Here is a 23,041-nt window from a genome sequence, read left to right on the forward strand (position 1 = left end):
CAATACGTGTAACAAATACTTGACAATGAAGATGGAAAGCCTCTAAAAATCTGTTACCTTAGTAACGGCAAGAATGTGGAAGAATAAGAATACACTGTCAGGACATCATTTCAGATTCCGCAGATTTGAGGCCTAAATACAGTCAGCTTTCATTAGCTTTTTGTTTTTCCCAGCAGGTCCTTGGACTTTGAAACAAAACCTGAATGACAGCTATGAGCAATTCCAGCCTGGCTCCTGATTAGCTATGCCAAACAAAACAACTCTCTGCAGTGTAAACTTTCCAGGCATCTGCAACCAAGCCTCTGTGGAGACTACAAGTCCTCAGTGAGATTTGAAGGAGAGTCAGAGGTTGGGGGGGTAAAGGGTGAACAGGAAGGGGGAGGGGGGAGAAAAGGATAAGACCTTCCCCTCTACCTGGAACTAGTTCCCTGAACTAGTCTCTGATAAAGCAGGGGGGCAAATTAAGTAGAACTTGTCTTGGCGGTATTCTCACTATAGCTTTTTAATTCTACCTATTCTACGATTTAACTAACCAGTTCTCTAAATCTGAATATTCCATTCCAGTTAACATCCATAACATTCTCATATTCCAAACCACCCATGCTTTTACACCAAACAAGCAATTCTGAGGCCCTATTAGCATCAAATAGAGCAAGCAGTTGATTAAAGAGATCTAAAAGAGAACAGGAGCAACATATATGAATAGACAGTGACCCATATGGATGCAAACTAAGATTATGTGCCATTTGTTGTTATTCACTTTCACTGCAAGCAGACCTAAAATTAATTACATCAAATGACAGTGCACTGCGCTGTGTGGTCCCATCTGCTACATAATTAGATCCCAGCGGAACTAACTATTAAAAAGCTTTTTTCTTACGATCAGTCCCCTTGATTCTATCTAAAGAACATTCCTTTATCTACACAAAAGAATTATAGATTAGATCTCAAAGCAGATCAGATTTCCTTTTGGTCAGGTGCTTGATTTTAAAAGTTATAAGTGGTTTCAGAAAAAAGTTGTCTGGAGAAAATTCTGTATTAGATTGCTTGATGGAAATTCAGCTGTAAAGAGAGGAGTTAAACTAAAAGTTTGACTTAAACTCTGCCAACAATCTCTCAAAACTTCAGAAGTTAAAAATGAGTATTTTTGTATTTCTTGGCCACACAGCAAAATGGTAGCACTGACATTTCCTCTTGTCTTCTGGAAAAGTGACATTTAACCACACTGTGATCTCTATTGCTTCTGAGATAACCTACAATAGCTGATGGTTGGCTTACTTATAATGCTGGGCAACAAAGGACCCTGCTTCTAGTCAGTAACCATTTTTTTTTTAACAGTCTTGTGATGATTTTATAGCATTTAAAGTAAGGAAAATAGCTCTAACACCCTAAGATGTAATTTGCAGATATATGGCAACAGATGCCACAGAAAACTTAACCATTTACTTAACCACATCATAAAAGCCTAGCCTAGATTTAGGACATTAAATTTAAATCATCAAAGGTTCAAGTGGAAAATTCAAGTTCAGACACAGAGAAGAGAGACTATATAAAGATTCATCAAAAATAACAATCAGGGAGAGATTAATTTTGGAAACTAAGGACAAGGAAAATTTCAATCTTTGAGATGGGTACTATATAAGAAGAAAGCTACATTCCCAATTATTTTATTTGACTTGTCTGCAATGCCACCACTTTATTAAACTTATAGAAAAGAACCTTAAGAATATTTTTATAATAAATAAAAAGTTAGTGCTGTCAGAACAACAGAAATCCCCTCAATGTGAGTCTATGCTTGAAATCCCAAACCAAACCTGCTGATTCAGCACAAAGTCATCAAACAGCGTTCTTATCTGTAAAAGGAACAATCCATTGTCTGGCCGAAACAAAGGGCAGTGCACAGGAAATCAGCCAAATCTGGGCCAGATGGTCACTGATTCAAGTTTCATTCTCTCCATCCCCCACCCTCCCTGGCACTACAGAAATAGATTCAGACAGCATTTTTGGTTACCAAGTAATAACCCTGAGTGTAAGGTATAAACCTCTTACAATTATCTATACCACCCCCCACCTCAACACCACCTAATTTACTGAAACTGAAAGTCCTTATGAAAAGTTAAAAGAGGTACTATGCAGCAGTTATTGAAAGGAAAATACCTCTGAAAACCCAATTCCTGTTTCTTAGGCATGGCATGGAGTTTTACCAGGCGGGATGATTTAAAATATTCACACTGATTTGTTCTCATCTACTGTTTTTTCTCAAACCATGACACAAAATAGAAATGAACGCAGAGAAAACTGATTTATCACACTCATTTTCTACAGGTTGACCACTGGGCCATCACCTTGCAGAGTCTTGTGGTTTGTAACCGAGGAACACTTTTTACCAATGACAAACTACCAACAAAAGTAATCACTGATTTTGATTATAAACCAATGTGTCTGACCTCGTATCGCAGAATCTGTAAGTTAGGATACTGTTGTAAATACACATTTCACACCCCTACTGGGTACTGTAAAACTCAGTTTTAAGTTCTAAAGAGCAACTATTAATTAAAGCAAAACATGCAGAATTATGTCTTAAAATTTGCAAGCACTCTATGGAAACATAAATATTAAAAAATGGCATAAATAAAAATTCAGGATCTCCCAATTAAAATACTCAGAAAACACTCCTTTACGTTTCCTAATTGTGTAAAAGAAAGATACTTAGATTAAACAAAGGTCTTTTCTTTGAAGAGAACCCATGACCGTAGTGGTTTCTTGGGAAGTAGTTACATTTATGTGACCTAAGTAAATTTTATCAACCAACAAATAGCAATTCCTTTAATAAACTTTATCATCCTTTGACGTTAATTTGGAAATGTCAATGAGTACATTTTATTGGTATGCTACAGTGCCACTCTTTACAAAATTTACATATAGAAAGGTTAGGGTAGATCAAAGAGTTTTTTTGTCTATTTGTTTGTTTTTTTTTACACAAGATAATCACAGGCTGGTAATGCAATGGCTAAAGAAAAAAATGACTTCAAAATATGCAGTCAACAGCAACTCACACAAGTGGCCTGTTTTATTGTAGGGAAGTAGAAAAAGTGAGCACAAATAACCTCCATTAAGAGAGCATTCATTGTAGCTTACACAACGCCCACAAGTAGGTATAAACTGAAGCCAAAAAACAGAGCTTCAAATCTTGAACTTCTGTTTTAAAGGGAATAGTGGTAAGTGGAAACTTTTTCAAAAACTTGTCCTCAGAAATTGTTCCTGAAAGTTGAGTTAAAATTAAAGTATCACACTAAGTTTTCAGCAGTGGTTAAAAATATAGTCTAAATATATACATAGCACTGTATATAGATTGGTGCGTTATGTATGTGTGTGATACTTACGTCAGTGTGCTTCCGCTAACTTCAATACTTTGTTTTTAACATCTCAGATTTATTTGAAGTGTATTTCTATGATTTGTACTAAAAAATAGTACTCAACATCATACTGGAAATTGTTGAACTATTGTTATATGTGCTTCTATAGCATATAAATTTATTTTCTTTTAATAGGATTATATCATATTAGAAAAACTGCTAATGAGAAAAATTAATAATCCATTAAGAAGCTTTAAAATAAGGTAGTTGAGTACGTCTGTTTAACAAGTTCTTTTTCTTTAGTGTAAAATAGGAATTTATTTCAGTATTCATGAAGAAAGAAGTAAATGACTATTCAAATTAAAATTCTCTACCTTCTGAGCTCATCTTTAGAATCTCTAAGATAAATTTACATTTAAATGAAACACACACAAAGAACAGCTGGACTATCATAACCATCCCACACACATGAGTGTTCTCAGAGACTTAAATCTCGTGTTCTTAGGAGACAGAAAATTGTGACTTACAACTATTTTTAATCAGTCAGCTTTATTTATACATCATTGCAATAGGATTTATATGCTAATGCTTTAATCTAATATAAGAGTTAAGGGAAAAGCATCTCAACAGTTAGTTCGAAACAGAATTCTACCAACAAAAGTCAACTCTGAACAGACTTCTCATGCACATAAGTTTCTGGAAAGCCAACTTTTAAATAAGATAAAAACAAAAACTATATCAACAACAATAAATGTAACATGTTAGAATTCAACAGACTAAATTATGATCTTGTTCTTTAATAAGCCCTAATATAAAGGAGTAATAGAGTTTAAAGCTAAAATATTAATGTGTAAGTACTAAGTTCCAGTTATCCTTTAAGTCTTTTTTTTTTCCTTCCTTAACATATATCTTCCTTTTTCTGGTGGCCCACAAATCAGGTAGAAAATTTAATTCCATTCAATTCAAAGAAAACTTGTAAAAAGACAACATATTTATAATAAATATGGCACTGATTAGTCTTATTTTTTTTTATTACTATACATAATAAGAAACATATATCAAGGGCCAAATTAGAGTGTGTATAGCTTTCACTGATGAAAAATTGACAAGAAACCAAATTTCTAAAGAGTGAATTGTATTTATAAGAAAATGCTTTATGATTGATGCTTTAAATGTTTATTATTTCTCAATATAATCTATATATGCATTAGTAAAATAGTAGTGTATTAATCGTATGACTGTAAATGTGCTTTAAACATAGACTGAAGGTCAAAATAAGCTTTCACTCATTTTCTCTCTCAATGATAATTTCTCATACCTTATATTTACTACATAAAGAACATCTCAAAGGGAGCTTATTTAATAAGCTTATTTAATAAAATTAATTTCTGTTCTACCAAAAAAAGAAAATAAAAAAAGGATATTAGTAGAATACTTAATGTCCATGAAGTTTTACTAACAAACTTAAGGCTTATACCAGGATTTCCTTAACATCACCAGCACTGTTTCAAATTTTACATTCAGTGCCTCATGAACAAAGTTTAAAATGTCTTCTAGTTTAAAAAATGAAATGGACACTAAATTTCCACTAGATATCAGTTCAACTGAATTCTTTTTGTAATTTTGGTATTTAGCAACAGAATAAATAACATGCTTACATATTATGTTGTATAAATCTTTTACTATATGAGTTATGATTTGAGAAACATAGTTTAAACAAAATTAGATCTAAATCTACCAAACCACAAGTCACATAACTGTCTTAACTAGACTGTAGGCTTCCCCAAGGTCAGGGATAGTTCTTTATTTTCCTTTCTCTCTCTCCAAGGCACCATTCCAATTATAGGTACTTGATAAACACTTATTAAGTTGACTTTTATTGTTAATTTCCTGCCCAATGGAGAATTCTTTTATCCCCACTGGATATAAACTTCTTGCTCAGTAGGAAAACTGTGAAGAGAAAAATCATTTTTAAGGAAGTAACAAATGTATTTGATGCAGTAATTACATTTTATCCAAACGAAAACTGAGAGGCAGTTTGATATTACAACTGCTGCTGCCAATTATTACTTCAAAGCCTTAAAAAAAAATCAGTACAGGTTAAACACAAACTCTACTCTAAGACAGAATTATGGTGTCTGTTTGCAATACGTGAACTTTAGCTTCCCAAGGGTAAACACCATACAGCTATCTTGTAATCTCCCATGTAACGGTATCTAAAGTAAGTCCATGCTATTTTGATTTTGGAAGACTTATCAATTTAAAATCAAATGAGCAAAATGAATTGTAATATTTAAACAGTACAAAAAATTTGTCCCATTTTCCAAAACACTTCTGCCAGACTACCAATTCCATGGTTCTCTTCCACTATGCAGTATTATCCTGGAAACATATGGCTTTCAATTATTTTTTATTAACTAGGATATTTATTGACAAATTTAAAGCCCATATTACCTAAATTATGTATGTAAATTTGTAAATAAGTAAATATGATGATAAACTGAACATGCATGAAGGATTACAAAGACATCATCATTTTGTAAAACTCAAAAAGAAAATAAAATGCATTTCCTTTCATCTCTGACACAGTATTGTTTTGGATTTATTTTTTCTTATTAGCATCCTTTATGCAAAAGATAATGCTACTAGGTTCTGAAGGGCCTGGGCCTCATCTTGGTATTTCCAGTAGAGGTGATAAGCTTATGTTGTTCCATCTGCCCTCCCTTCTCCCAGCTCCACCGGAGTCAGTGGCTTAGATATGAAAGAAGCTTGGCTCAGGTTAAGGATGGATTCCACAGCCATAGAAGAAAGCTAACAGGTCCCTACAGAGGTCATTCATTCATTTGTTGACAAATATTTATTGAGGGGCAACTATGTGCTTGTTCTAGGTGTGGAGATATAGTAGTGAGCAAAAGAAACAAAGCACTTCCAGTCATAGAGATTTCATTCAAGTTTGGTGAGTAAATCCAAGACTTGACCTCCATTACACTCCTCACCAACCAAGATACAGCCTTGGTACAGTCTGTTTCTCAAAAATTAGGTACTTAATGATCCCTTGGTGGCCTGAAAGAGTTAATATGCCCCTTAGCACCTATGTATGCCATCTTCAGCAAGAGCAGCAACATTTTCCGTAAGATACAATTCCTGATATCTAGATCTTACCTTCTAGTTGAGTCACAAGATAGGTACCCAAGAATGTGACACGGAGGAAAGAACAAAGGTTTGGAATTAGCCAGCCAATAGGTTTGAATTCTGACTTTTCTACTTACTACCTATGGGAGCTTATGAAATTTACTTAAACCTTTCAGAGGCTTGGTTTTCTTAGCTATAAAAATGAGGATCATGATGCATACTTTAAAAGGCTGTTGTGAAGATTAGAAATAATATGTGTACAACGCCTGATGTAGTGTACATTAATTTTTATTAATATATTGGGTTAAATTATTAATTCCTGCTATAAATTAAATAATAGCAGAAAAGGACTAGGCAGAGAAGCATATATGGGTCATAAAGACCTTTATGGTTGTTTTTTAGTAAAGGTTATGTTTTGTGCCTACACATATTCTCTGACATACACACATACTTTCTCTCTGATGTTCCAGATATATAACTATGGGATGTATTACACTGTTCTGTTACATTTCCTGTTCTGGAGGCAGAAGTTGAGATAAGGCATACCACTGACTCACGAGTCTTTATGATGGCAAAAAACCTCAAACATTTAGAATATGTGAAATACCATAACCCAGACACTACACTTCCAGACTCCGAAAGATCTTTAGCTTTAGCTTTAGATTGTGCACTTAATACCTGCCAATATCAAAGAGCTCCTATACATCTTTTGACCAAAATACTATGAAAATATTACCCCTAATATTAGATTATTCCATTATATGAAGGAGGGGTAGAAAGGTGATTTTTACATGGTCTAACTTTTCTAGAAAAAGAAGAACTCAGTAATATTAGTTGGTAGGCAAAACATTTAATGCTAATTGCTACTCTCTGATGAAGTCTAAGGCCTGTCATTCAGCAAGTCTGGTGAGGAAAAAGAACTGACATTTCCTGAGGGACGATTTTGTACTAGGCATCCTGCTTGGTGTATTGATCCATTATCTCAGAAATGTGACTGTTTTGGAATCCAATTATAAGTCAACTGTCTTAGCATCAAAAATATATCAAGAGTCTCAGTGGAAAATAGTTATTTTTTCAATAAAGATTTTATTTCTTAAAAAATAAATTAGATTCATTTTGTATTACAAGGTAATGAGCCTACCAGAAAATGTTGTCGTTTGTTTTCATGTCAACCCATAGAATGATACAATCTGTGAAATTATGCACAAGAGAATATAAGAGAAACATTCCTTACATTAGTCCTAAATAAGATGCTGCTGCTCATGGCTACCATTACTAGTAATATTGCTATTACTAATATTAGTTATATTATTAGTCTAACTTGATTCTTCACTGTGCTGCAACTTGTGAAGATACAGGTCTAGTCATTCTCTAATATACCACGACCTTAACCTCCTGCTCCAACAATTCTCAAGTGATTATTAAATAAAGTAGAGGAGAACAGTTACTGGATTCTCTAGATAGGAGGTGAACCCTGATCCACATGGGGAGTTCAGTTGCAACAGGAAGTTTCTCTATCAGCTATGGATCTAGAGGTTTGATTAGCTTATGTTCCACAAGAGAACCAAGGGATCAGAGCACTTTAAAAATAGCCATTTTTTAAAATGCTGCAAATCCAAACCTTATAGGGAACATCATCATATAATATTTGTTAAAAATCTAACCAGAAAATTTTCAGGTTTATTTCTAACAAACGAAATTGAGGAAAAATATTGTGGAAATACCCTTACCATCATCCGTCTTCTATCACCAATACTGCAGACAGTATTATGACTTTTCAAAGAACTGCCAACTAAATATAGACTGTACACAGTCAATTCTGTAGAATGTAATTAATCAGTCAATACTTTGTATTACTATGTACCCAACATTGTATTAGACATTTTGGAGAATGCCATAGTACCTCCTCTCAAGGGGCTTACAGTCTAACATTCAGAAAAAAAATGCTTTCTGGAAGAGAGATTATAAATAGCTATAACGAAAATCTAAAAATGTGATACATAAACTACAAATGCTACAGAAGTTTAGAGTAGAAGAAAATTAATGAAAACTCCAATATTTAGTATATTTCCATAAAGGAAATAAACTAATAAATAGACTTAAATAATAAACTAATAAATAGACCTCATAGTGGTTCTTCAACTTTTTTGGGCATAAAAGGGGCTTGGGGCCAACACTTAGAGCTTGGTATCTGCATTTATACAGCATTTTCATGTATCCAATAAGTAGTTAATATCCAAAATATACAAATAACTCATACAACTCAACATTATAAAAAAAAACAAACAACCTGATTAAAAAATTGGCAGAGGATCTGAATAGACATTTTTCCAAAGAAGACCTACAGATGGCCAACAGGCACATGAAAAGATGCTAAACATCACTAATCATCAGGGAAATGCAAATCAAAACCACAATGAGATATTACATCACACCAGTTAGAATGGCTATCATCAAAAAAGACCACAAATAACAAGTGTGGGGGGAGCATGTGGAGAAAAGAGAACCCTCGTACAATGCTCATGGGAATGTAAATTGGTGCAGCCACTATGTAAAACAGTACAGAGATTCCTCAAAAAACTAAAAATAGAGCTACCATACAATCCAGCAATTCCACTTCTGGGTATTTTTCTGAAGAAAGCAAAAACACTAATTGAAAAAGATACATGCACATTTATGTTCACTACAGCATTATTTGCAACATCCAAGATATGGAAGCAATCTAAGTGTCCATCAAACAGAAGAATGGATAGGGCTTCCCTGGTGGTGCAGTGGTTAAGAATCTGCCTGCCAATGCAGGGGACACGGGTTCGAGCCCTGGTCTGGGAGGATCCCACATGCTGCGGAGCAACTAAGCCCGTGAGCCACAACTACTGAGCCTGCGCGTCTGGAGCCTGTGCTCCGCAAAGGGAGAGGCCGCGACAGTGAGAGGCCCACGCACCGCGATGAGGAGTGGCCCCCGCTCGCCACAGCTGGAGAAAGCCCTCGCACAGAAACGAAGACCCAACACAGCCAAAAATAAATATAAATAAATTAATTAATTAATTTAAAAAAAAAAAGAATGGATAAAGAAGATGTGGGAGATTATATATATATAAAATGGAACATTACTCAGGAATAAAAAAGAATGAAATTTTGCCATTTGCAAACATGGGTGGATGAAGAGGGTACTATACTAAGTGAAAAAAGTCAAACAGGGAAAGACAAAACTGTATGATTTCACTTATATGTGGAATATAAAAAACAAAACAAATGAACAAACATAGCAAAACAGAAAGACTCAGAGATACAGAGAACAAACAAGAGGTTGCCTAAGGAGGGTGGGGTAAGGAGAGAAATAAGTGAGGGAGATTAAGAGGCATAAACTTCCAGTTGCAAAATAAATGTATCTCAAATATGAAATGTACAGTGTTGGGAATACAGTCGATAATTATGTAATATCTTTATATAGTGACTGAGGGTAACAAGATTTATTGTGGTGATCATTTTGAAATGTATAGAAATATAGAATCACTATGTTCTATAACAGAAACTAACATAGTGTTATAGGTCAATTATACTTCAGAAACAAACCAACAAATAAACTCATAGAAAAAGAGATCAGATTTGTGGTTACCAGAGGTGTGGGGAGAGGGGAGGGGGAATTGGATGAAGGTAGTCAAAAGGTACTAACTTCCAGTTATAAGACAAAGAAGTACTAAGGATATGATGTACAACATGATAAATATAATTAACACTTCTATATGTTATGAAAGTTCTTAAGAAAGTAAATCCTAAGAATTCTCATCACAAGGAAAAAAATTTTTTTCTTTAATTTTGTATCTATATGAGATGATGGATGTCCCCTAAACATTCTGTGGTAATCATTTTGTGATATATATGTCAAATCATTATACTGTACACCTTAAATTATACAGTGCTGTGTGTCAACTATAGCTCAATAAAACTGGGAGAAAAAAATAAAACATCTCTAGTTGATTCTGATATAGGTGGCCTATAGTTTGGCAAACACTGTTTAAATAATAGGTATGATTTGCAAAAATCTCTAGAGTAGTGTGTCCAACAGAACTTTCTGCAGTGGTGGAAATATTCTATACCTGTGTTATCCAATACAATAGCCACTAGCCGCATGTGGCCATTAAGCTCCTGAAATGCAATTTGTATGCCTCAAGAACTGAATTTTTCATTTTATTTAACTTTAATTAGTTTTAATTTAAATAGCCACAGCCAGCTCTAGGGAATAGGAAGAGATTTCTAAGAGAAACGTGAGCCAAGCCATAGGTAGGAATGCACATGAGAAAGACAAGAAAGACAACTGATTGGCTTGCCTAAAATAGAGGTTTTATATTAGATTATCATTAGGTCAGATTATAAAGAGCCTTGAAGGGAACTGAAGAAATTGGATTTCATGGCACACACTGCTAGTTGTCTAATCGAACCATCTCCTGATCTTCTTCAATATTAATAACCCCTGGGTTTTACATGCTCATCTCAGAGAGTGGACCTTTCCTCAGGCTCTGGGGTGAATCTTGATTATTCTACACCAGTCATGGTATTTCTGTTTTCCTTGTCAGCGACTGGCTTACACATGAGCACGTGGTAAATTCTAACCAATAGGATTTGGGACATCTATGTATGTGGGTAAACGCTTTAAAAAGTATTTAGCTTGAAGACACAGAACTTTTTCTGACTCCAGTCAGAGCTGTGTGAGGCTTGAGTGTGCTGCTGACACCTTGGTATAATGCAAGGACAAGATGGAAGACAAACACCAACAAACTAAGGATGGCAGAGAATGAATGAAAGAATTTGGGTCCTTGACGACATCATCAAGCACCTGAATTAACCCAAGAATTGTCCTCCCCTCCCCCTCCCCATATATTTTGGGGATATAAGGAATTAATTACTGTTTAACATCTTTAGCTGTTTGTTCGGTTCCATGCAGCTGACAGCATTAGACTGGAATACTAATGCTTAGGGTGACAGCCTCTGGGAAATGCTAAGGTAGGCAATTGGAAGCCACTGAAGGCATTTGATCAGGGTTGAGACTGATATGAAATAATGTTCAAGGCTTAAAAATGACATGCATGAAAAACAGGTCAGAAGAAAGGAAAGACAGGGTCAGGCAGACCAGTGTAAAAGGCTTGAATCAAAGTTACCAAAAGATTTTGGAAATATTAGTCAACTCTTCCCATTTGCAAAATCATTAATGAATATAGATTAGTACTTGAGGTAAAACTGGGGAAGCAGCTCATTTTGTAAGGGCAGTAGGGTTGTAAGTGATATGTGTCTTTGCTGATTTTTTAAATTATTCTCACATGTTATTATTTCTACTTAAAATCTAAACAACTGAATTTCTCTAAATGCTGTACATTCAATACTTTTTTGAAAAATGGAAAAATTTTTGAAATGTGATTTCTCTGCATTAGCTGCAATTAAAGGCATGAAAAGATACTGAGGAACAGGACAGTAAACCAGAAAGAATGCAGGAATAGCCAGGTGACCTTGGGAAGTCAAGTAAAACCCTGTGGCCCTGTTTTCCTCTTAGGATTGACCTATGGCTCTAAAATCCAACAATTTCTGTCTTCAAATGGAAGAAAACCCTTAGGAATAAAAAAAAAAAGTCCCACAATTGATATCAAACTTCAGTTTTCTAAGCTCTGTTCTCACTCCTTGTGCTAAGAGTTGAGTCTAAAAGGGAATAAAAGTCAATCTCCCCTCAAATTCTCTGAGCAAAAGAGAAAACCTGGAAGATAACTATGTTTTATAGCTTTAATATAACTTTCCAGAAAAAAGTTTCTGCATAGATTTTCAGTGAATAAAGAAACTAATTCTGGAAATTTCAGTGTGGACTAAGGTTCTATATTAATATCAAGTCGATGTCAAGTGTAGCTTACTATTATTTTTAACTTGCACTTCCAAACAACTGATAAGGCTAGGCATTTTTCATACTTATTGATCATTTGGAATTGTGCTTCTGTGAATGACCTAGGCATATCATTTGTAAACAACTTTAAAATTATGTTTTAGAAAATATTTTTATTATCATTTTGTGAAGAGTTCCTTATATACTGGAGATGCTAATCTTTTGCCTGCATATGTAAAGATATTTTTTCCAATCTATCATTCGTCTGTAGTATTTGTTTTCAGTTCTTTTTTGCTTTACAAAAATGTTTTTAAATTATATAATCAGATATGCCTCACATTTAGTATACAGCTCTAGTTTCTTGTTTAGTTAAAATGAATATCCTTCAGTAAAGTTAATGGTTGTTTGTGGAATATGTATACCACAGAATATTATGTAGTCATTTAAAAGAATAAATAAGAGCTTACCATTTGACTTAGAGGTATATCCCGTGTTTTATTAAGTATTAAGTGAAAAAATAAATTATATATATATGATATACGACAGTATATATAAGATGTTGAAGATATACAAGGTTTATTAGGTTGCATGATCATGGAAAAAGTTTTAACAAAATAAACAGCAGATTGGTCACACTGTTGAGGTGAAAAGGGAGGGTAAAGAAGGAATTTAGGCTTCCTGAATTTTTTAAAAGACGTGACTACAGTTTTTTAAAAAACATATGACCCTATCATGTAAAGTTGATTGTGTTGGTAAATATATATAAATATGCATGGAAATGCATAAAATAATGGCGACCAAAACATTAATGGTGTTTAATTTAGGATGGTTAGATTTCAAGAAGAAGGGAAGAGGAAGAAGAAAAGAAACAAGAGGCAGAGAGACAGAGAGACAGAGAGAGAGGAGGGACCAGAGAGAAAGAGAGGAAGAGAATGGAAAGAAGAAAAAAAGAAAATATGAATTTAAAAATCAATTAAATTTAAATTCGCCCTTTCCAAAAAGCAGAACAGACTGGATGAGGGAGAGACAGAACCCTCAAGTGAAAAGGTTCCCCCATCCTCTGATGTGGGTAAGAATTATGACAATAATCATACAGTTGCTGAATACTCCAACAGAGATATACACATAAACTTACTATAAGTAGTGTTGATTTAATCAGTTTAAAAATGCAGGAAGTAAATGAGACTATATCAATTACATCTTCTCATTATGACCTCCACAGGCAGTGGTGAGAATTTTAGGCACACCTCCTCTACAAAAACTAAACTTACAGAATGAGAAATGTGAGGTGTGGTTCTAAGACTTCTGTGTCCATAAAACCGACCTGGGAAGATCACTAAAATGCACATTCCAGGGTCCCACCCCAGAAACTCTAATTCAGCAGGTCGAGACCAATAATCCACATTTAACAAGCACCCCAGGCGAATAAGGCAGGTGTTGACAGATCACACTGAAAAACAGTGAATTTAAGGATGTCTGATCTCTTTACAAACTGATTAACCAAAGAATTCGAGGAGTGTGGTACACTAGAGAGAACAAAGAATTTTGAAGTCAGAAGATCTAGATTACAGCTCTGACCTAATCCCCCCTCACTCCCCTCACTAGCCTCTCCTCTTCAGCAGCAGTGGCCTCCTAGTTACCCCTCTCATGACTGCCAAGAATGCTCTGCCTCTAAACTTCCAATGGTTCAGTCCCTCACAGCCTTCAGGTCCTCACTTAGGTGTCACTTCTCAGTGACATCCTGGAGAGAATCTCAACTCCCATCTCACTTTCTAAGTCCCCTTTCTGCTTCAGTTTCCTCCCTAACACTTCTCACTACCTAAAATATAACATATTTTACTCAGTTTTTCCTTTGCTTATTGTTTGATTCCCATAAGGACAGGGATGTTTGTTAGTTTTCTTCACTGCAGCCTCTGAAGCACCTAGAATGGTGCCTGGATAGAGTTCAAGGAGATCTCACTTGGCCAAGATAAAACAAATAAAGCTTGAGAGATTCAGTGATAGGAGGCAGATACAGGCAGGAAGTGGAAAGCTTGTTACTACACAGATCGCTGGGCCCCGCCAGGGATTCTGATTCAGGAGGCTTGGAATGGGGTCTGAGGCCCTGAATTTCTCACAGGAACCCAGGTGATACTGATGCAGCTTGGCGAATTGTCAAGTGCCTCTGCTTGTTCTTTAGTGAAAGTCAACCTAGTCTACTACATGACAAGAGCTCTAGGCTAGAAAGGGAAAGTTTTGTTAAACCTACAATCATTTGTGGGAAGAGAAAATTTGTTCCCCTAATCTCTATGTACCTAAGCTATCTACCCAAATAAATAAAATCATTCTACAACAGGGATATTTTCACATAACAATATATCATGGATATTTACTGCAACCTAATTTTTAGTAAAAACATGATGTTTAGTTTGTTTCTAATTTTTTACTGTTATAAATAATGTTTCAGGTGATGTTTTTACTATCTGCATTTGTTTAGTTATTTCTTTCTAACTAATTCCTAGAAGGGAAATTTCTGAGTCAGAGTTTAGACCAGTGCTGTCCATAAGAACTTTCTCCAATGAAGGAAATGTTCCATATCATCACAGTCCAATATAGTAGGCACCAGCCACATGCAACTGTTGAGTACTTGAAATGTGAATAGTGCAACTGAGAAACCGAATCTTTAGCTTTATATAATGTTAATTAATTTAAATTTAAATAGCCACACATTGCAAGGGACTACCATATTGGACAGGGTAGGTACAGACATTTATTTTTAATTTTTAAGTTTTTTTAACAGCTTCAGTCAAGCCTCCTTTTTTTTTTTTTAAAGTCTTTACTGAATTTGTTACAATATTGCTTCTGTTTTATGTTTTGGTTTTTTGGCCCCAAGGCATGTGGGATTTTAGCTCCCCAACCAGCGATCGAACTCTCACCCCCTGCGTTGGAAGGGGAAGTCTTAACACTGGACCGCCACGGAAGTCCCAGTACAAACATGTAAAATCTTGATACATGATGCCAAATTGCTCTCCAAAAAAGCTGTAATATTTGCCTTCATTTTATAGTGTATAACAATAACCGTTTCTTTACCCATTGCCAATGTTAGATATTATTGATCTAAATCTTTATAATCTGAAAGTTGAAATATGTCTGTGGGGGTTTTATGTGCATTTCTTTATTAATAATGTTGAACAGGGTGCTTTTTTCTGTCATCATACTCATTCAAATGCAAATATTTTCACCCATGTTAATTACTTGAGAAGTTGGAAATTATCTGGCTTCCAGATTTGTTTTGTTGGGTCCACATGTTTTCTTTAAAATTTATTACCAACATTAAATTCATACAAAAATATGAATTTCCAGTTCCACTTGAAAAATCAAATGATCTGGTAACAGTGACACACAGGGCAAAAATCAGTGCAGTCTTAGAAATCATGCCACCTTCAGACTTTCTTGCCCACCAGGACTTAGCATCCCCTATTATTTTACAGGTGTCCTGCTTCACTCAGATTACCTGCTTGGCCTCTAAAAGCACCTGAGTTTACAATTCCTGCTCTGAATTAAATTCTGAGAGGTTAAAAGGCAAACAGCAGCTAATGATAAGAGCTAACTTTCATTTCATACTTAGCATGCAAAAGTGATGTTATGATATCTCTGGATTATCTTATAACTAATTTTTAACTAGCAAAAGAATACTTTTCTAGTGGTTGTTGACATTTACTACTCCTTAGAGCAGTGGTTCAGCATCAGAAGGGCTGTTAAAAGACAGAACAGGCCCCACCCTCAGGGTATGGATTGGGCCCCAAGAATGTTCATCTAACCCCAAGCTCCCAGTGCAGCTCCACATTGAGATGAGGCTTTCTCAAAGATATGGGCACTCCTGGAAGTGTAGTGATAATGTGTAATTATGACAACACTGTATGGATTTGTGCATCCTTTTTTTTCTAAAACATGTCCACATTTATTATTTCATTTTATCTTCACAACAATTCTGTGCAGAAGGTTGATAATTAGAGCAGTACTTTAATTGTTAACCCCATTTTACAGAAGAAAAGAAAGGCACAAGAGTTAAGAATCTCCTCTAAACACAGAAAAAGTTAAACGGGCCATAACAAGTACGTTTCCTAATTCCTAACCTTGGTAATATAGGCAAACACAGTAATGCAGCACACAACCAGAGCCTGCTTTTTATTTTTACCTTAAAAATAGAACCATGACCAGGAACAGAGAAGACCATACAAGATATGGTTCGCAGCAACAAACATTTATCCAGTGCTGATTATGTGTTAATCTATGCTAATTGTGCCTATAGTTTCCACTGTAGGGACTGTTGAAGACACTCATAAAGCATAGCGATAAATTAAAAATAAAATCTGAAACCACAACCTTGCGAAGAGAGTGAATTCTCTATGTCATAGGACAAAAGCAAAGGCACTGAAGGGGTGGGTGGTGGAGATAAATACAGAGCTGGGTAGAAGAGAGGCGTCCCTGTGGGAGCTTCACATCTGGACTTGGAGGAGTTGCTATCACCAGTCAGTCAAGAATGGGAGGGAAGGAAGAGTACACAATAGGAAGCCCTCCTGGGGCTCAGGAGCACAAAGAGCTGCTGTTATCCACATTGGGTGTGTGTTTGCCAGAAATATCAGGGCTGCTGGAACTCCAGAACTTACAAGAGCATGCTTTTGTGTAGTCTAAATTACCTTGACTGTATAAGAACTCAAGTTAGAGGGTATAACTTCATTATCCATGGGTAGCCAAAAGATAACATGATTAGCGATCATGAAACTTTCTCTGATTTTTTCCCCCGAGTTTTAGGAAGCATTCCTAGCAAAAATCCACCAAATTGGATCATAATAATGCTAATTATAAATCAGTCCTTCAAGGGAAAAAAGAGAAGATTGCATTTTCGCTTAAATAGAATTGATATATAACATTATTTATCAATTTTAACAGCTATATTTTTAAGATTAAAAATAATAATAACGAATAAAAACTACCATCGGCTGAGAATACAAGAAAACTACAACTAATCTGAAAGAACCTATTGGAAAATTTGGTTCACTTATTAGTGTTGTAACTGACCTGTCCTATTTGTCTGTCTTACAGTCTAGTTCAAAATGACTGAGGTGATGAAATTGCCACCACTCCAAGTAGAAAACTGTAGCAATACTGCTGAGAGAACTACCTCTCACTTTGCACAAGACCAAAGAAATACAAATCAAAACAAAGGGATACAATTTTACACTGATCAAATCAGTCACAATAATATAAATGTTTAAAATTACATAAATAAAATTACATAAGCACACGCATTGTTGTTGTGTGTAATTTATGTAATCCTCCTGGAAAGTAATTTGGAAATTACAAAAATTTCCTAATTAAAAACAGAGCTAACATTTACATGTGTTTTCATGCATTACTGCTTTTTATCTTAACCTTGTAGAGAGCTACTACTATACCCACTTTACAGATTAGAAATCTCTAAGAAAATAAGTTACTTGCCCAATATTACCCATAAGTGATGGAGCTATGTTTGGACACTGAACCTTTAAGTTTAGAGCTCACCTATACTGCCTCTCTAGAGAAATAATTCTAAGTTTGTTTTTTTTTAATTTTTAAAGAAGAATAAGAAAGTCACATTCATGTGGGTGGCCATTATATTTTTTTTAAAAACTGGAAAATCATAAAATAGAGAAAGCTAAGTGAATTATGATACAATAAACTAATTGCAAACAATAGAAATTATAGAAAAATGTTTATTAAAAAATCAGAGTAAAAATGTGCCTGCAATATGATAAGACATCTGTAAAAATACATATTCATATGGTAAGGGTGGGAAGGAAGCTGCAAAAAACAAAAACTATTCCATTTTAGAAGAACTTCATTACTAGTACTAGTACTTAATTTTCTTTTGTTTTTGTTAGTTTTGTCAATCAAGATTTCTCTAAGCACCCTTACAAATGTACCATTCTAGTTCATATTCTTATCACCCCAATCAAACAATTCCTAAAACTCCATTATAATTTATTTATATTACTGACATTCAAACTAATTACATAATATTCTTTATTATTGACTCGGAATCTTCAAAGTATGAGATCTCCTTCTTTAACATGAATGATTTTTGTAACCACCACTTACGGTGTACGTTTGAAATCCCTTAACTGAGATCATATATAGTGACTAAAATCACCTAATTCTTTTTACTTTCATAACCTTGAAATCACTCCTCAGCTCTCTGCACCCATCCAGGAATCATTAGTTTCAGGTGTTTTAGAGATTAGAAAAGTTTCCTGCTAAGAACATGATCTCTAAGTGAATACTTATAAAGTAACTAAAATAGCTTAGCTATAAGGATTATTCATATTCTAAATACCTTGTAGAATCACTAATTAAATTATGTAAAGTCCCTTTGAAGTAGGTCAATGAACTTTATTTCCACATTACCAAAAAGAAAAGTAAGAGTTTGGTAAGAATAATTTTCCTAAAAATGGCACCGTGAGCTGTGAAGAAAATTCACTCTCCTTAGCCATACAAGGTGATGCACAGAGGGCCATTCAGGGTTTGGCCTCTATCAGTAACATAAACAGACATTTTGTGGGAAAGTAAAGTAGCTGTTCTTCAATGATATCAATCTCATAAGAGCAGAAATGTTGTTTAAACATCTCTGACTTCCTCTTTATGAATCTACCATTTAGGATTTTTTTTTTTTTTGTCACTCCACTGTCTAATACCCACAGATCCAACTGGTTTATCCTTAGCCAGTCTTAGGACACCTACAGAACTACCATTTTACCAAAAATCACAGGATTTTGGAGTCAGAAGGACACTCAGAAGCCACATGGTTCAATTCCTTTATTTAACCGGGGTAGGAAACAAAAGCATTTCTTAGAAAGTTACTTCATTTAGCTGGTTTATGGCAAATTCAGGCCTGGAACTAAGAGATGTGACCAAATGTCTTAAACTTGGCCTTCGTATTTCTCCCATACCACTGAAATTTTTATATTATCTCATGTCAATGGGAGTATTCATATGTCCTTTCAATGCCTTCAGATGTGCACTGCACTGGATAGAATAAACTACAGTTCTCATTCTCTACTTCCTAAAGAGCTCCAAAATGGAAGAAAAATCCAACAAAGGTTATAAAAAACCAAGTATAGAGACACTAGTGATGGAGGGAGGGGGGAGGTAACAGTTTAATAGTTCTGCTTTGCACTGAATACTGTTATAAGATTTTTAGCACTCTGATAAGTGCCTTAGGCTAAATAAAAGGATCTAATATCATCAGGAGTGGATATCAAATTAAGAGCCATCACCGCTGAGACACAGTTCCGTCTTATATATTCAGTTCCCTTCATCCTCTATTTCCACAATGTCATTCCATTCTAATAGAAGGCTTATGGAAGGATATACAATTGAGGAGAGTGGTTGCCTCTGGGGAGGAGGACTAGGGCATTGGGAGTAGGGGTCTCTGAGACAGAGGGCGTACTTTACACTGCTGTTTGCAATTTCTACCCTATGCATATAACTTTCCGATATTCGTTAATTAAAACTTTCCCTTTAAACACGTGCCTACATGCACGTAATTCTAGTACTATTTTTAATAAAACAATTTAAATTTTTTCTACATTTTAAGTTTTCAGTATTGCAATTTGTAAAACTACATAGAAATATTCCGAAAGAAAAGGAAGCAACACAGTCACAAAACTCAAAGAGAATTCCAGGATTTAAAGTTTGTTTGTTTGTTTGTTTTTTTAATGTTCAGAGGAAAGAGAGGTTTCTAAGGGGGGCATTTAATTCAAAAACCTTTTTCGGACAAGCTCTTCCCCATATTTAAATGGCTAGGTTTTAAAATGAGATTTAAGCGGGTTTTCCCACCTCAAGGGCGAGGTGGAGAGGGGACTCTTAAGGGGTGAAAAACAGAAATTAAAATGTGGTTTCTATCTTCTCAACAGGAGACAGAAGGCCGCGGTGGGGATAAGGACCTTGAAACAGTCACGTTCCTTGAGGAAAGGAGAGGATCGAGGAGTTTCTCCGGGATCCGGGCTCCGTCGCCTCCGCGGGAGGCAGCAGCTGTCCCCGCGCAGATGAATCGGGTTCTGGACCCGACTTGGGCTCCGTTTAACTGAGAAGCCCCGCGAACTGCATCTGTACCGATCGCTTCTTTTCACGGAGCTCGGAAGAGGGACTGAGGGAATTGATTAACTTTCACAAACCGCCTCCTCATCACCCTCCCAGGCCAGGGCACACACCGCACCTCGCTGTCTACTCGTGTCAGGGTCAGCTGTCAACACAACCCTTTGTGTCTCATTCAGCTCAAGAGTGGTCGTCCTCACTCACTCACGAAAAAGGGAAATGATGGCCGGAAGACACGCGCGCGCGCTCGTGACCAAGTGACATTTGGTGTGGAGCAAAGCAGCCCAGGGACCCTGAGCAAACGCCCAGCCACCGCTGGACGCTCTCAACTTTGCCCCTCTGAGCTCTCTCCATCCTCCCGCGTCACCTCCGCGCCTCCCTACCTACCGTCCCCCCGCCCGGGCCACCCCCCTCAGCAGCCCTCGGGCTGGGGGAGCCGGTCCCGGGCGCTCCCCGCCGCGACGCGCCGCTGCCTCCCTCAGCCCCCTCTCGGGCTCCCTCGCTCCCGCCACAAAGGCGGCGCCGAGAGCCGGGGTGACAGGCCTTTGGCCTCTGGGCGCGGACCGCACGGGCTGGGTCTCCTCAGGCGGCTGACGCGAGGGTTCGGGTCTGGGGCTGGCACGGGCGCCCGCCCTCGCCACACAAACGCACCGGCGCTCACACCCCCGCTCCGCCTTCCGATTCCTCCAGAAAAAGTCAGCCGCTGCGCCTCCCCGCGCAGGAAGGGTGTCCACAGCCCGCCAAAGGGCAGCCCCTGCCGGGCAGAGGCGTGCACTCGCGCCCGGCGGGCGACCTCTCACCTCCCCGCCTCCCCGCGCCCAGAGTCCCCGCAGCCGCTCACCTGGCCCTGGCAGCGCGCGAGGGCAGAGGACCGGGGGTGGCCCTCGCCTCGGCGGGGCTCGTCTCCCCACCCCCAGTCCGGGTCGCAGCGCCGCGCTCCGCTCGCTCCGCCGCCCTCCTCCGAGGTGCTAGCGCCGCCGGTGGCTGGCGTCTCTCTGGCAGGCAAGCTGGCCGCGCGCTCAGTTCCCCGGGGCGGAGCGAGGCGGCGGCCGCCGCGGCCGGAGGCGGATTCCTCAGGTGCTGCCCCTCCCGCTTCCCCAGAAGCTCCGCGGCGGGGACCCCCGCGCCCCCTCCCCCCCCCCCGCCCCGCCCCGCCTCTCGGCCTTCCGCCGCCTCGGCGCCCGCGAGGGCCCTTCAGGGCTCCCTGGCCCTCCGGGAGTGGAGCGGGCGCACGGTTCCCTGCTCACCCTCCGGGAACGCCCCCACGCCGTGTGGAGCCCGCAGCCCAGTGTGCTCGCGCCTCCATTTCCAAACTCCGCGGCACCAGTGATGCGTGTGGCCACTGAGGGGTGTGGAGGGCGGCGGTGTGTGGAGGGGGTCTTCTGGGAAGGAGGCCTGCCCCCCGGGGCGGCTGACGCGCGCAGCCAAGAAGAAAAATGATTTTCTCGCCGACTCCACCTTCATTCACAGAGTGCTCTCGCCTCGTTGCGCGATTGCTTTCTCTGTTCTCTGGACGGCGGCGAAAGGGCCCTAAGGGTGAACTCGGTCTGGGCGATGGTGGGTCAAAACCCCTTGGCCTTTTGCATGAAGGGGAGCGGGGGAGGGTGGGGCGGGGGCAGGATGGGGACAAAACCATACCGACCCGGGAGCTCCGGCCAGAGCCGTCTGGGCACCTCCTGGACGAACACGCCTTCCGGCCCGCCGACCCCGGCCGGGCGCTCACGGAGGCTGCCTGCTCGCGGTGGCTCGTCCCGAGCCTGCCGGGACGAGAGGGCTCTTCCGCCCGCAGGGCAGCCACTAACCGCGTTCCCAGGGCCTTGACGGGCGCGGCGGGAGCAAACGTTCTCCAGAGATGCTGAGGCCGGATAGTGACAGATGTGGCTCCACTTTTCACAGCTGGTGGGTTTTGTTATTAGAGCTGTAGCTCCATTTTTTTTTTTAACTGTCGTTGTTGCCAGAGATGGGCGACTAGACTCCTTTACTGGATGGCCCACACTCTGGAAGAAGCAGGTCCATACTGGATGTGGTGGAAGAGTCTAGGTTAAGAAAAGTTGCTCAATCTGTAGTGCCTTTGGGGCCCGTATAGCCCCTGGTCAGCTGGTTCCTGGCAGTGGGGATGCTACAGCCGTGCCCGGCCCCGAGCAGGTTGTTTATCAGTCTGTTGTTTCGGTATCATTGTCAATTATCGTTTAAAAACAGCTTCAATTAAAGTAGATCTCATATGATCTCTAAGTCAGTGGGTTTTGTTTGCTCGTGTTGCCCTTTTTTTTTTTTTTTTTCATTTTTTTTAAGAACCGAAATGCATTTTTTCCCCCCTGTTTCTCTTTTGGTCAATACAGATGGAATTGACTCTGACGGGAAGTCCGGAATCACCAGAAGATAACTCAAGGCATAGTTCAGTTGTGACTTGCAAAAAGTAAGCGATTTGTTTGTGATCTGGATTGTCTTCTCTCCGTCCTCCACTGGGAACACATGCCCAACTGCCATCTTTTTTTTTTAATCGTTTTGTTCCTTATGGGGATAAGGAGCAGAAATGTTTTTTGCTTTGTTTTACAATTGAATCCCTATTGTCCAG

At 38.3% G+C, this 23,041-nt stretch overlaps 1 protein-coding gene across 17 annotated transcripts in view; it reads right to left on the reverse strand.

Annotated features, from left to right (window-relative positions):
* The window catches only part of GREB1L (GREB1 like retinoic acid receptor coactivator), a 267,107-nt gene extending 244,959 nt beyond the window's left edge, over positions 1-22,148 (reverse strand). For 5 of the 17 annotated variants that reach the window (XM_082353469.1, XM_082353467.1, XM_082353466.1 and 2 more), the window contains exon 1: positions 21,308-21,460. The gene's annotated coding sequence lies outside the window, so the exon portion shown is untranslated. Of the gene's footprint in view, positions 1-57; positions 20,519-21,117; positions 21,221-21,307; positions 21,464-22,108 lie in introns of those variants that run through there. The other 12 variants (XR_014233993.1, XR_014233994.1, XM_082353470.1 and 9 more) reach the window with 6 other exon arrangements.
* Positions 22,149-23,041: the final 893 nt, after the last annotated feature.

The sequence above is a fragment of the Balaenoptera borealis genome (assembly GCF_965194805.1).
Source record: "Balaenoptera borealis genome assembly, chromosome: 14".
NCBI lineage: Eukaryota > Metazoa > Chordata > Mammalia > Artiodactyla > Balaenopteridae > Balaenoptera > Balaenoptera borealis.